The 13,550-nt window shown below is 43.1% G+C and overlaps 1 protein-coding gene across 6 annotated transcripts in view; it reads right to left on the reverse strand.

Annotated features, from left to right (window-relative positions):
- The window catches only part of RXRB (retinoid X receptor beta), a 1,081,557-nt gene that overhangs the window by 960,936 nt on the left and 107,071 nt on the right, over positions 1 to 13,550 (reverse strand). The window lies entirely within an intron of this gene.

Here is a 13,550-nt window from a genome sequence, read left to right on the forward strand (position 1 = left end):
GGCAGTTGTATTCAAGCTTGCACCCAGGAATGTTATCTTTTGAGAGGGTACCAGTTGTGATTTCTTTTCGTTTATTGTGTACCCTAGGCATGTTAGAAGCCTTTTCACCAACGTCAGGTGCTGAAGAAGAATGTCCTTGCCTCTCTGTTTGAATGAAACAGTCGTCCAAGTAAGGATATATTTGCATACTTCTTTGTCTGCAAAAAACAATTACTGGTGCCAGGCACTTTGTAAAGACCCTGGGCGCAGTAGATAAGCCAAAGGGCAGTGCAGAGAATTGGTAATGCATTAAGCCAGCCTTGAAACGAAGGTATCTTCTGCACGATTCTCTTATTGGGACATGCAGGTATGCCTCTTTTAGGTCTAATGTCAGCAGCCAAGCATTCTTGCCCAGCATAGGCAGAAGCTGCTGCAGAGTTAGCATTTTGAATTTTGGAATGTCCAGGAATGTGTTCAAAATTGATAAATCCAGTATTGGCCTCCAGGCCTTGTCCTTTCTGGCTACCAAGAACAGTCTTGAGTAAAAACCTTGTCCTTTCCTGTTCTGGTACTGGCTGAATAGCCCCCATATCCATGAGGAACGTAACCTGTTTCTGTGCCTCTGCGCACTGTTTTTATGGCAGATGCGGCAGAGTATGGAAATGGAATACTTGTCCTGGGTTATTAACTGCCAATTTTCCCCCTAAGGGTGCTGCCAAAAGGTAAGCAGTTGGCAATGGCAGAGGGAAGTCATTGGGACTGTTTTCTGTAGGGTTGCGCTTTATCTCCTCCAGATTTGGAGGTAGAAGCACCCCATTGCTTTGACCTGTAAGAATCTTGTGCCTGGTATCTAGAACCTTTAGGGCATCTGGACTTGCCCCTTTGAGCTCTGTCGGACACAGGAAAGGACTAATTTGTTGTAGGCCAGTGTCTACTGAATCTTGGAGGCTGCACTTGTAAGAAGTCTTTTACAGTTTGCATAGACTTAGCTTTGTCTTCCATTTTCTTTAAAACCTCTTCTGCCTTAATACCAAACAGAGTATCATGCTGTAAAGGTGCATCCAGTAATTTAGCTTTAACATGACCAGGCAAATTTTGCTCATTTAGCCAGGCATGCCTCCTAATCACAGATCCAGTAACTGCGGCCCTGCAGGAGGCCTCTAAGGAATCAAAACCACATTGCAAAGTACGCTTTACAACATGTTCAGCTGCATGCAATAATTCCTGCAATTCTTTATTTTCTGCACATTCAGAAATCAACATCATTTTCTGTTTCAGCAATCCCATAACATGCTGTTGATATGAAACTGGCAGTTTAAGGCCCTAATTGCTAAGGTTCCAGATGTATAAATCTTCTTTCCCCCATCTATCCAGCGCCCTGGAATCTCTATCAGAGGGGGTAGGATTCTTAGCAGTTGAGGCCTTTACATCTTTGGGACCCTGTGAGATAGTTTCAGGGTCGGCAGCAGGATTTTTGAATAAAAACTTGTGGGAGTCAGGAACCCTGTAATATCTGTCTGGCTTACTAGGAGCCGGAGGTAGGGAATCAGGAGATGTGCTTGATTCCGAAAACACATCATCAACAATATCTAATACAGGAAGTATAGCCAAAGGCCTATGCTGAGGAAGAAGGACATCCCAAAGCCATTTTTTTGATTCCGAGAAATCTTGACTCTCCCAATGAAAATGTTCCCTTAAAGTATGCAAGGTTTCTCCAAAAAATAATCCTCAGGAGGAGATGCAGATGGGATGGATTCCTCTGCATCTGAATCCTCATAGGGTGGTATAGAAAATTCCTGATCAGAAGAAATAGAAACCTGATCTGAAGATTCATAATCAGTGTCTTGCCTAGGCCTCTTATCGGGGGGGGGGGGGGGGGGTGTTGGAAACCCCTGATCAAGGTAATTAAGTCTTCAGCCATTTTGATCATCTGTTTTTTATGCATAGAGGCCTGAGCACGTGGCTCATGCGTCAGATTTTTAGCCTCAGAAGTTGCTTTTGCCTTTTTTTTTTTAAGCTGGCGTCGGTTTTATATAGAAATGTTGAGACCTGAAAACACCCTCAGAAGCCGGTGCCTGCTCAGCAGCTCCGGACCCATCCGAGGGAGAGACATCCACGGGTACAATACTCTGAGAATCTCGCGGCATGCCGGACTCCGCATGGGTCTCGGTAGAGGCCTGCGACTCAAAAGTAGCGGGTATCAGGGGCTGTGAAAGTGCCTCACTGAGTACCAGCGAACCGGCGACTGGCTTAGGAGAAGCTTCGTCGTTGGTTTTGGACCTAGACTGTCTGTCTCTGTCCTTTTCTTTGTGTTTTTTGTGAACTCCAGTAGTCGGATTACTACCAACGACATTTCAGGGTAATTAAATTGGTTTCCAAAATATTCTGAAGCAAAGACATACCGATGCTTAATAGTGTGTTGGTTAAATGTAGCACAAAACCGACAGCAAAGCACGTTATGATCTGGGGCTAGGCAAGGAATACAGTACAAATGAAAATCCTTATGAGGTATTTGATTCCCACAAGTAATGCAATTATTAACCTTTACTGACATCGGTAAGGAGCAAGAAAAAGTTTCCCCAACGGGGTACTTGGCTTTAAATAAAGACTTCAGTTCAGAAACTCGAATGCAAAAATTTCAGGAGTCAGCCAACCGGCACTTGAGAACTGCTTCTGCTTCGGGCACCACACGGCAAGAAAGACAGAAGAAAATGGCGTTGGCTACACGTTTTATATCTCTGACGACCTGACGTCATGGAAGAGGAGACAGCAACCGACGCAGGACCCAAGACTTTGATATTCAGGCCGACGGAGGGCAACCTGCCAGCAGATTACCCGAATGTAATGACTGCAACAGTGAAACACGAAGAACATCTGCTTCGGGCTCCACTCGGCAAGAGATTCTGATGTAATGGTGTCAGCTGCATGTTTTATACCCCTGACAACCTGACATCATGGAAGAAGCAACAGCATCAGACGCAAAAATCCCAAGACTCTGGCATTCCTAAGGGCTACCTGCAGACAGATAACCCAAGTGTGATGACTGCAACAATGAAACATGAACATCTGTTTGATCAAAGGGTGCGGAGAAAAGGGGCTGCTCAGTGTAAAATCAGGAGAAATAGCAGAGGCATGAATTTTTCTAGAGGAGAAAGAGAGACCACTGTGTATGAGGTCAGCTAAGTAATCCAGGATGAGAGGGATGGAGGGGACTGTGCCGTGTTGGCCCCCTTAGCCTGGACCCAGGTGCAGAACCTTTTCCATTTATCTGCATAAGACTTTCTGGTGCTAGGGTATCTGGCCTCATGGATAACATCCAGAACCTGTTTAATGAGAATGACAGATTGGTTCTTGGTTAAGGAATAAGCCAAGCTGCCAAACTGAGCGTCTGCAATTGGGGATGCATGAATTCCCCTTCCCTGTGGGTTAGGAGATTTGGAATCTGAGAAAGATGCCATGCAGGCAATGGGGACAGGCTGCGCAGCAAGGGGTACCAGTGCTGTCTGGGCCAGTCTGGAGCTATAAGAATGGTCCTTGGTGTTTACTCCCTTATTTTGAGCAGTACCCTGGAGATGAAAGGAAGGGGAGGAAAGGCATAGACCGAGAGGTTGACCCAGAGGAAGGACAGGGCATCCACTTTCCAAGCCATGTAGTGATGCTCCCTGGTGCAGAAGTTGCTGAGCTGATGGTTGGAGTGGGAGGCAAAGAGGTCGACCTTCGAGGTTCCCCATTTCTGAGTTATTTGGGTGAAGGTACTACTGTTGAGCTGCCACTCGTGTGGGTCCAGAAGGTTTCTGCTTAATTGGTCGGGTCTATATTATGGCATCGCACGCTCACAACAGCAAACAATAAATAACTGACCCCATGTAAGTGAAAGCTTACAACGTCGAAACCTCAGAACAGCGATCACTGTTCCAAAAAATAAATAAATAAAAACTTTAGACCATTACATAATGTGGGGGGTGAGATCACACTACAGTGTTAAAAATGGCAAAGTAACGAAAGCGGCCAAGCGGATTCTTTCCCAGGGAAACAATTCGCTGAAAAGCCACTTTGCTATTTTGCCTTTTCTCGCTTTTTGGTTAGATGAAGACGCATTTGACAAACTGCTTCTACGACATCGTAATAGGGAATCAATTGGTCTGCCAGGGAGTTGAGAGAGCCTGGTAAGTACTGTGCTAAGAGGTGGAGTTGCATGGAAGAGGCTGTGAGCCAAAAGGTCATGGCCAGCCTGCATAGAGGGTAGGAGCGAGTCCCTCCCTTTTTGCTGATGTACCACATCACAGTGGTGTTTTCTGCTTTGATCAGGAGAACCTCTAGAGAGATAAGGGGTTTGAAAGCTATCAAGGCATGCTGCACAGCCATCATCTCTTTGACTGATGTGCAGGGGGATTTGCTGTTGGCTCCAATGGCCCTGTATACACCTACCATCCAAGTGTGCACCCCAAGCGCAGTCTGATGCATCTGTGGTGAGGGTCTGGGCAGCGGGATGTGGGGAGAAGGGCAGTCCCTTGTTGTGGGAGCATGCTGTTGCCCATGAAAGAAATTCCTTTCTAAGGTAAGGAATTACAGAAAGAAGAGTTTCCAGGTCCTGAGAGTGTTGATACCAAAGGGTCTTTAGGTACCAGTGAAGTTTCCTCATATGCATTCTGGCATATGGAATGAGGAGTATGCAAGATGCCATGAACCCCAGAGCTTGCAAGATTTTCCTTGCAGAAAGCTGGGGCCTGGTGGCCAGTTGAGAGAAGTAGGCCGACAGGAAAATGTGTTTCTCTAGTGTAAGGTATGCCATCTGGGATGCTGTATCCAAGACTTGCTCCCAGGAATAGTATCCTTTGGGTGGGCACCTGTTTTGATTTCTTTTCGTTGATTGTGCACCCCAAGGGAGGTTAGTAAGTTCTTTACAAAGGCCAGGTGCTTGAGCAGCTTTTCCTGGCTGTCTGCCTGAATAAGAATATTTCTGTATCTACAAAAGGCAATGGCTAGGGCCAGGCATTTTGTAAACACTCTGGAAGCAATATACAAGCCAAAGGGAAGCGCAGAGAACTGAAAGTGTTGAGACCCTGCCCTGAAGCGGAGATATTTTCTGCAGGATTCCCTGATGGGAATGAGGAGGAAGGCCTCTTAGATTCAGGGTGGCTAGCCAGGCGTCCATGGAGAGCATGGGTAGCAGCTGCTGGAGGGTAAGTATTTTGAATTTTGGGAACCCTTGTGGGTTTGGAAGGGTGCTGGAGAATTTGTATCCCTGAGACACAAGATTAAGAACCCATTGGTCCTTGGTAATGGTGGCCCAGGTGCCAGAGTGAAAGGAGAGTTTTCCTCCTAGGGGCAAGTGAAGGTGGGCAGAGGGGAGGTCGGTAGGAGATGAGTCATTGTGAGTTCTTACCATAAGGGGGTGGCTTAGAACTCCCTGGTTTTGAAGAGGAGGTAGTCCACAGTTCAGATCGCTGCATTCTTAGAGGCTGCTGTCTGGGGGGGGGGGTCTGCTTCCACAAGGCCTAGGCTGGGTCTGTTTACTCGAATCAGGAAACAACCAGTGCTTCGAGGGACAATGCCTGCTGACCCTAGGGGGCTGGACCTGTATAACTGTTTCATAGATTTTGCTTTTTCTTCCATCTTTTATAAGACCTATTCTGCCTTAGTGCCAAATAAGTTATCTTTGTGCAAGGGAGCATCCAACAATTTAGATTTGCCATGGTCTGGCAGGAGTTGTTCCTTAAGCCATGCATGTCTTCTAATGACAGATCCAGTCACTGCTTCCCTGCAAGAAACTTCTAGGGCATCAAAACAACAGTGCAAAGTGTGTTTAGTAATTTGACTTGCAGAATGCATCAAGTCTTGTAAATCTTTAGATTCTGCCCAAGCAAGAAAGGCAGACTTTTTTTGTTTAAGGAGTTGCAAAGTATGTTGCTGATATTTAAGCATATGGAACTGGCAATTTAGTGCCCTGATAGCAAGAGTAGCGGAGGTGTATACTTTTTTACCCCATCTGTCCAATGCTCGGGAATCCCTATCTGCAGGGGTGGGATTCTTAGCAGAGGTTGCTTTAATACCTTTAGGCCCTTGAGAAATAAACTCAGGTCAGCTGCAGGATTTTTAAAAAGATACTTGTGTGAGTCAGGGACTCTGTAGCACCGGTCTGGTTTTCTGGTAGCAGGAGGTAGGCCATCAGGAGTCAAGCTGGATTCAGGGAAAACATCATCCACCACATCCGGGAATGGGAGGATGGCCAAGGGTCTGTGTTGCAGAAGGTCTAGGAATTCCCCGAGTCTCTTTTTAATCTGAGGATAGTCCTGACAATCCAATTGGAAATGTTCCCTTAAATATGCAGGGTTTCCCCAAAGGAAAAGTCCTCTGGGGAAGAGGCTGAAGGAATGGATTCCTCTGCATCAGAATCCTCATCAGTGGAGAGGGGTTGCATGTCTTCATAGTCAGATGCATCAGACTCATCTGACTCTTGTTCAGACAAAACTACAGGAGACCGATCTCTTTTCCTTTTTGAGGGGGTAGCTTGGCTTCCCCTGATCAGCATGATAAGGTCTTCCGCCATTTTAAGCATTTGAGACTGAGGCATGGTAGCAGGTGCCTGAGAGTGGGTAGTCTGTTTCTTGGGTGTGGTTCAAACCCTGGGCCTAAGGAACTCAGTTGTTTTCGAAAGAACAGAAGTCGCAAAAGAAGACGTCAGTTTGTGTAGAGACTCGGTGGTGCAAAGGACTTCTTCTGAAGTTGGTGCCTGTTCAGCGGCTCCAGACCCATCCAAGGTAGAGGCGACTGCAGGATCCTTAGACGAAGAAGAGTTTTGCGGCATACCGGATTCCAAAATGGTCTCTGTAGCAGCCTGTGAAACAACTGAAGTGAGCATCAGGGGCTGCAAAAGCACCTCACTGAGTACCCGGAGGACTGACGAGCTTAACCAAAGTGTCGTCGGTAGGTTTGGACCTGTCCGGTCTGTCGCTGTCTTTATCTTTACGTTTTTTTTCAGAAGATCTGCTGGGGGATGGCTTACCGAAGCCATATCGGAATTAGAGGACTGTAAACGAAAATATCTGGCTACAATAAGGGCCCAACAATGGCTAGTTCTGGTGTTAAAAAGTACAGTTTTGTACCTACCATAAATGTAGATGTTAGAGTGCTAATACAGCTGCAGTCATAACAGATGGGTTCTCCTGCCGTCAGGCGGGTCCTCGGTCGGCCGAATTCCAAAGTCTAGGTCCGGCGTCGGTGGTCGTTGCTTCTTCCCTGACGTCAGTGCGACAGGGGTATAAAAGAACCAGCCGACGCCATTTTCTTCAGTTTTTCTTGCCCCAGATGTCAGGTGCCCCCAGAAGGAAGGCAATACATAAATTTGTGTAATAAAGCAATGCCATATAATCAAAATACAATAGTGCAAGCAAATACATCATGAATGAATACCCCAATCAGGTTGCATGAGGAGGTGTTAGCCAATAGGCCTGTCCCAAGAGGGGAAGGAGGGAGACCTGGACTGCAGCTGTATTAGCACTCGAACATCTACATTTATGGTAGGTACAAAACTGTACTATGTTCATCGTGCATACAGCTGCAGTCATAACAGATGGGTAGAATCCCAAAGCTAAGAAAGGGGTGGTAGGCACTAGGTGGAACTAGGAGGAGCCAGAATGCCCTGCAAGACTGCAGTGGCAAAGCTCGCTCTAGATTTGGAGTATAATGGAAGGTGGTAGTGCTTGGAGAAGGTATGCACAGAACTCCAAGTGGCTGCTTCCAAAATATCTTTGGTAGGAACTCCTCTGAGAAAAGCTGCAGAGGTAGCCGTGGCCCTTGTGGCGTGAGATCTGATACTTGCTTTCCACAAGCGAGACAATTATTAACTTTTTCTTACATCTGTTAGTGCATGAAAAAAGGAACCCCAACGGGGTACTTAGCTTTAGACGACTTCAACTTCAATTCGGAAACGAAAACTCAGGTAGTGGCCGACCGACACTCGTGCGAACTGCTTCTGCTTCGGGCTCCATGGCAAGAAAGACTGATGTAATGGCGTCGGCTGCCTTACTTTATACCACTGACAACCTGACGTCAGTCCTCAAGCGACAGCAATCGACGCAGATGTACTGTCTGCTATTCGGGCCGGCCGAGGGCTACCCTGGCAGGGATAACCCAAATATGATGACTGCAACAATGAACATCAGGAAATTTTAGCAGTAACAGAAGCACTTTTGTCAATCTGTACTACCAGCTCCAATACGAAAAAGTGATAAGGCATGACACTACCTTTGCTGTACTCCAAAGTACTTCCACAGACTTTTCATAACCAACTTTACTTTCAGTCCTGACCAGCTTAACTGCATTTTTTGTGACAATTTTAAACTGCTAACTTTCATGCACTGGCAAAAAAAAAATAAAAGTGAAGTTCTCGACCTTCTGCATTCTAAACTGTTGTAACTTGTTTTTCTGTCTCTCACCACAGTAGGAGTAAAGGCTTTAAAGATTTGCGGACAGAAAAAAGTCTCTTTCTCTAAACTAGGCAACAGAAACTTTTGTGACTGCACCTACATTTCTTAAATGGTTTACTCTCCATTTTAAAACAGGCACCACAAAAATCCAAACTCCAACAACAGTAATAAACTGTAAAACTTAGCAATAACATCTCACACTTCCAGCTGCTGAGTACAACAGTGCTAAACAGTAAGAGCAAAGTAATAAAAATGCCTGAAGCCTAGGTAGGGAAGACATTAAACCTTTCCAAAAATACAAAAACATCTGACCTGAAAAGACATTCAGATGCACACAGAAGTGAAAATATACACTACAAACAGGAAAGATTTCAAAACTTTCTACAACAAAATCTTAAATAACCACGAGTACAGCCTGGAGTCATTTCTCTGATGCCTCTGCTTCAAAGTACAGTGAAAGATATATATATATATATATATATATATATATATATATATATATTTTTTCCCCCGTATACTATTCAGAGTACAAAAGCTAAAGGGGAGGAATAGCAGCCTAAAGTTTCAGATGCTGAGCCGTCTAATGCCTAAAGGCATGTACGTCTCACTGCTGATGCATTTGCTGTCCTCTGTGTGGCATAACCTGGCACCTCTTTCCTAAGTACAATACACATGCTATCACATTTTGCTTTGCTTCACTTCATACAGTGTTTAAAATGCAAAAAACAGGTGTCATTGTGAAAACACTACACACCTATGATAAATGTGCCTTTTAACATGTTACAGCACTTCCCGTATACTCCAATACACATATTCTTGTGTCTATGGACCTCCACTGTACATGAGCTCTTCCCCAGATATAGTCAGTTTCAGTAATACAGTTTGAACAATACTGGGAAACTTTAGAAGTTATGGATGGAAAAAAGGAGAAAGTCTTAAACACAATGAGCTATGTTTCTATACTACACTAAAGAAAACTTCATATTACAAGAAATCACTCCTTTACTTAACTTTTGCAGAAAGTGTTAATGTCAGTGTTTGTGTACATGTCTGAGTGTGTTTTTTTCTGTATTCGGTTGTTAAAGTTAGTCCCAGCAACCAACCTCTTGTGACATCAATGAAGGCAGCACATGAAAATAAAGCTTCTCTGTTATACCCAGGCACCTAAACATCTACAGTAATGGGTCTACTTTGATTCACTGAAAACTCATTTCACTGAATTTTAATTCACCCACAAAAAAATAGCTGAAAGCTCAAGTCACGGAAAACTCATTTCACTGAATCACATTTCACTGAATCTAAGTACTGTTAAGCAAATAAAACATATATGCCCTTTTCCCCACTGTAGTGTGATTTTGGAGTTAGTACATACAGTTAGGGGGTGGGGGGCACAGTCCCCCATATTGGGGGGGGTGTAGTCCCCCACCTACTAAGCTTTTATTTATTTATGAATCTCATTTCACTGAAAGTTAATAATATAAAACAAAAGTAGGTGGGAGACTATGCCCCCCACACACCCCTAACTGTAAATACTAATACACTAACTCCAGGATTGCACTACAGTGGGGAAAAGGGCATATACATTTTATTTGCCCAACAGTACTTACATTCAGTGAAATGAGTTTTCAGTGATTTGACCTTTCGGCGATCTGGTGCGAGTATTTTGAAATTCAGTGAAATGAGTTTTCAGTGAATCAAAGTAGACCCACAGTAATACATAGTCTAGTCTACATGTGATAGAAGCCACAAGGGGACCTGTACACCCTATAACAACGTGCTGCCAGACAGGCAGTACAAGTAGTCTGCCTTAACACTAAAAATAAAAAGCAAAAGGATATGACAAATTATGAAAAAAACAAAACACCTCTCAAAGAGCCACACTGCAACTTCAATCAACTAAATGAGTCTTTCCAGCTAAATCTGACTTCATCAGAACAACAAATAAGCAACAACTGCAGCTAATACATTAATAACCAGTCCTGTGTGTGATTTTTTAGTAACCAAGCCCTTAAAATGTCACTGCTGTGAAACTTCACAAGTTTCATAAGGAAGTAGGTAAATGACAAACTGTGACCAAGTAACATACAAGAAACATGGGTTAGGATTTAGGACTTGACTGAACTCATTCATTTATTTTTATTTTTTTTATTTTACATTTGTTGACTGGGCTAGTCTAGCTGGATATATGTCCATTTTCAGTAGAGGCCCGGGGAGAAAAGCTCCACAAAAAGATGGGTTTATATAATCAAGAGTTGTTATACATTCAAATCAGAAATATTATACAAAAGGAAGGTGTTACAAAAAAAAACTGGTTCATAAGCATTACCAAGAAAAATAATTCGCAACACTTGAAATAAAAAATGCATGAAAATTTTTTTTTTTTTTTTTTTTTAAAGGGTGAAAAGAGGTTGAGGGAATAGAAAGTTTAGTCAGGGTTTGCACAGGACAGAGATGTTGGGAATTAAGCACAGTTTTTAGCTGCCTCTTGAAGGTACAAACAAAAATACTAAAAGAACCTTGAAAAGGTTTGAGGGGTGAAAAAAAGGTAGAGGGAATAAAAGTTTAGTCAGGGTTTGTACAAGGACAGAGCCATTGAGAGTTAAGCAAAGTTTTTAGGTGCTTCTTGAAAGTGGGTAAAGAAGTAATAGCAGTGAGTTCACTTAGAAGCTTGTTCCAGATTGTTCTCCAACTGTATTGGACCTAACTGTCCCCAACTTTGTTGTTGGATTTATATGGTGCCGCTAGTAGCTTTGTGGAGGAGCGCAAGGAAGATAGATTTTTATAAGGAGAAATAAGGGTACTAAAGTATTGTGGTATTAGAAGGTTGACAGAAGATTTTGTGGGTGACGGTAAGTTGCTGTAGTCGTATTTGATTTTGTAATTCTAGCCAGCCTAGCTGTTTAAGATTTGAGCAATGATGGGTTCGAAAAGAGGCTCCTGTGACAAATCTTGTAATATTATTATATGATATTGCTAGTTTATTGAAATTAGATTTTGACAAGTTTGTAAAAATAGGTGAGGCATAAAGAAGGGTAGAGAGTAGGTGCGTTTGTGCTATAGTCCTTCTGGCTGAGGTAGTAAAGAAGGGTTTGAGTCTGTAGAGAGATCCAAGTTTTCTATTGACTGACTTGATGGTTAAGTTAATATGGGCATTGAAGTTGAGATTATGGTCTATTGTGACACCTAAAAGTTTGGTAGTAGAGTCACGGGATATTATTGTGCCATTGTTGGAAATTATATCGAAGGTAAAGGTAGAAGATTTCTGTGATGGTGTAAAAAGTAATAATTTAGTCTTTTTGGGATTCAGAAAGAGGCAATGCTGAAAGAACCAGTTTTCTGCTGCTGTGAAGACTTGTTGTGTAGTGGTCTGAAGCTTAACTGGGGAGGATGCTGAACATATCAGTGTTGAGTCATCGGCATATTGTATACATATGGATTGGGGAAGGGACATATTTAGATTGTTAATAAAAATAGAAAAGAGGAGAGGTCCTAGTATTGAGCCTTGTGGCACTCCCATTGTGATGGGAAGAAGAGATGAAATGTGATTATCCCAAAGAACTGCTTGTCTATTTTCTAAGTAGGAATTAAACCACTGGATAGCTTGAGTGTCCAAGGCAAATGATTTGAGGATGTTTAGTAAGAGGGAATGGTTGACCGTATCAAAGGCCTTAGAGAGGTCTAAGAATAGCGCTGAGGACAGCAAGTTGTTCCGATTTTTATTATTATGGTCTGTGAATGACAAGAGTGCTGTAGTAGTGCTGTGATAGGGTCCGAAACCGTGTTGGCAGTCTGCTAGGAGATCGTTTTGGAGATGATGGTCAAGCAGTTGACGATGTTATACATCTTTCCAAGATTTTAGCTAATGGAGAAAAGTAAGGCTATGGGACGGAAGTTGGAGAGCTCGAAAGAGTTACCGCCCTTATGTAGAGGAATGATATGAGAAACTTTCCAGAGGGTTGGAATAAAGCCTTCAGTTATGGTTCGATTAATTAATATGGAGACAGGAAGGGCAATTACTTTGGCTGCAATTTGTAGGTATTCAGCTGGGAGAAGGTCAGCTGAGGGGGTACATGGTTTGAGTTTTGTAAGAAGACTAAAGATAAGATCTGTTGAAACTGGTTGCAGTTTGAAAGAGGGGGGATTTTTGTTGGGGGAATAAGGTGCTTGCGTGGACTGTGGAGATAAAGTTGAAGCAAGACAGGTGACAGTGTCTGAGAAAAATTTGTTGAAAGTTATCAGCAATTTGGTTAGCCGTGTTCTGAGTGAGGTTAGAAGGAGTGGGTGTTTTAGAGTTACCTGGATGTAGTAGTTTATTGATACTTGACCAGAATTTCTGGGGGGTTTGGTGTTGGGTATGTTGGAAATTCCAATAATAATAATCACGGAATATAAGTTTCTTTGTTGCATTCCTCAGTTGTTTAAAGGTTTGGTAGTCTAATGGGTTTTTAGTACTACGCCATTTGGCCCAGGTTCTATTTCTATGCAACATTTTTTGTTTGGTTTCTCTTGTTAGCCAAGGAGCAGGCTTTGCTTTGGTTTTAATTAATCTAGTAGGGGCATGGAGGTTGAGGATTTGAAGGAATTTGTTGTTAAAGTATGAGACTGCTTCATCGAGAGGTAAGTATTTTAGGGGAGACCAATTACAAACTTTCTAATTGGAAGTTACTTTGGTTGAAATTGCTTTTGTTCTTGGTAGTTCTAACTTGAGTATTATTCTGTCTGGTGATAAAAGTGGTTAAATGGTCACTGATATTATCAGGTAGTGTGCCTGTAGTATAAATCATAGGGTTGCTATTAACTAAAATCCAGTCTAGGGTACTTTGTTTGGAGCGGGTTTTGTTTATTCGAGTGGGGATGGCTTGCCATGATGAAAGTAGCAGAAACTAATGCAGTGGCCTATCCACTTTGAAATAGTCTGCTTTGAGATAGACTTTCCTTGTGATCCTACAGCATACGCCACTAGTAATTGCTCTGCCTTTCTGAAAACTTTGGTTCTGTCCAAGTAGAATGTAAGCTGTGCACGCCCAAAGAATGCAGAATTACCTCCCCCTTGTTCTGTGGATTTGGATAAAATGTTGGCAGATGAATAGTTTGGATAAGAGCCACACTAGAAACCACCTTAGGCATAAATGTTGGGTTTGT

The sequence above is a fragment of the Protopterus annectens genome, chromosome 9.part0 (assembly GCF_019279795.1).
Source record: "Protopterus annectens isolate FY-2018-M chromosome 9.part0, PAN1.0, whole genome shotgun sequence".
NCBI classification, from domain to species: Eukaryota; Metazoa; Chordata; order Ceratodontiformes; family Protopteridae; genus Protopterus; species Protopterus annectens.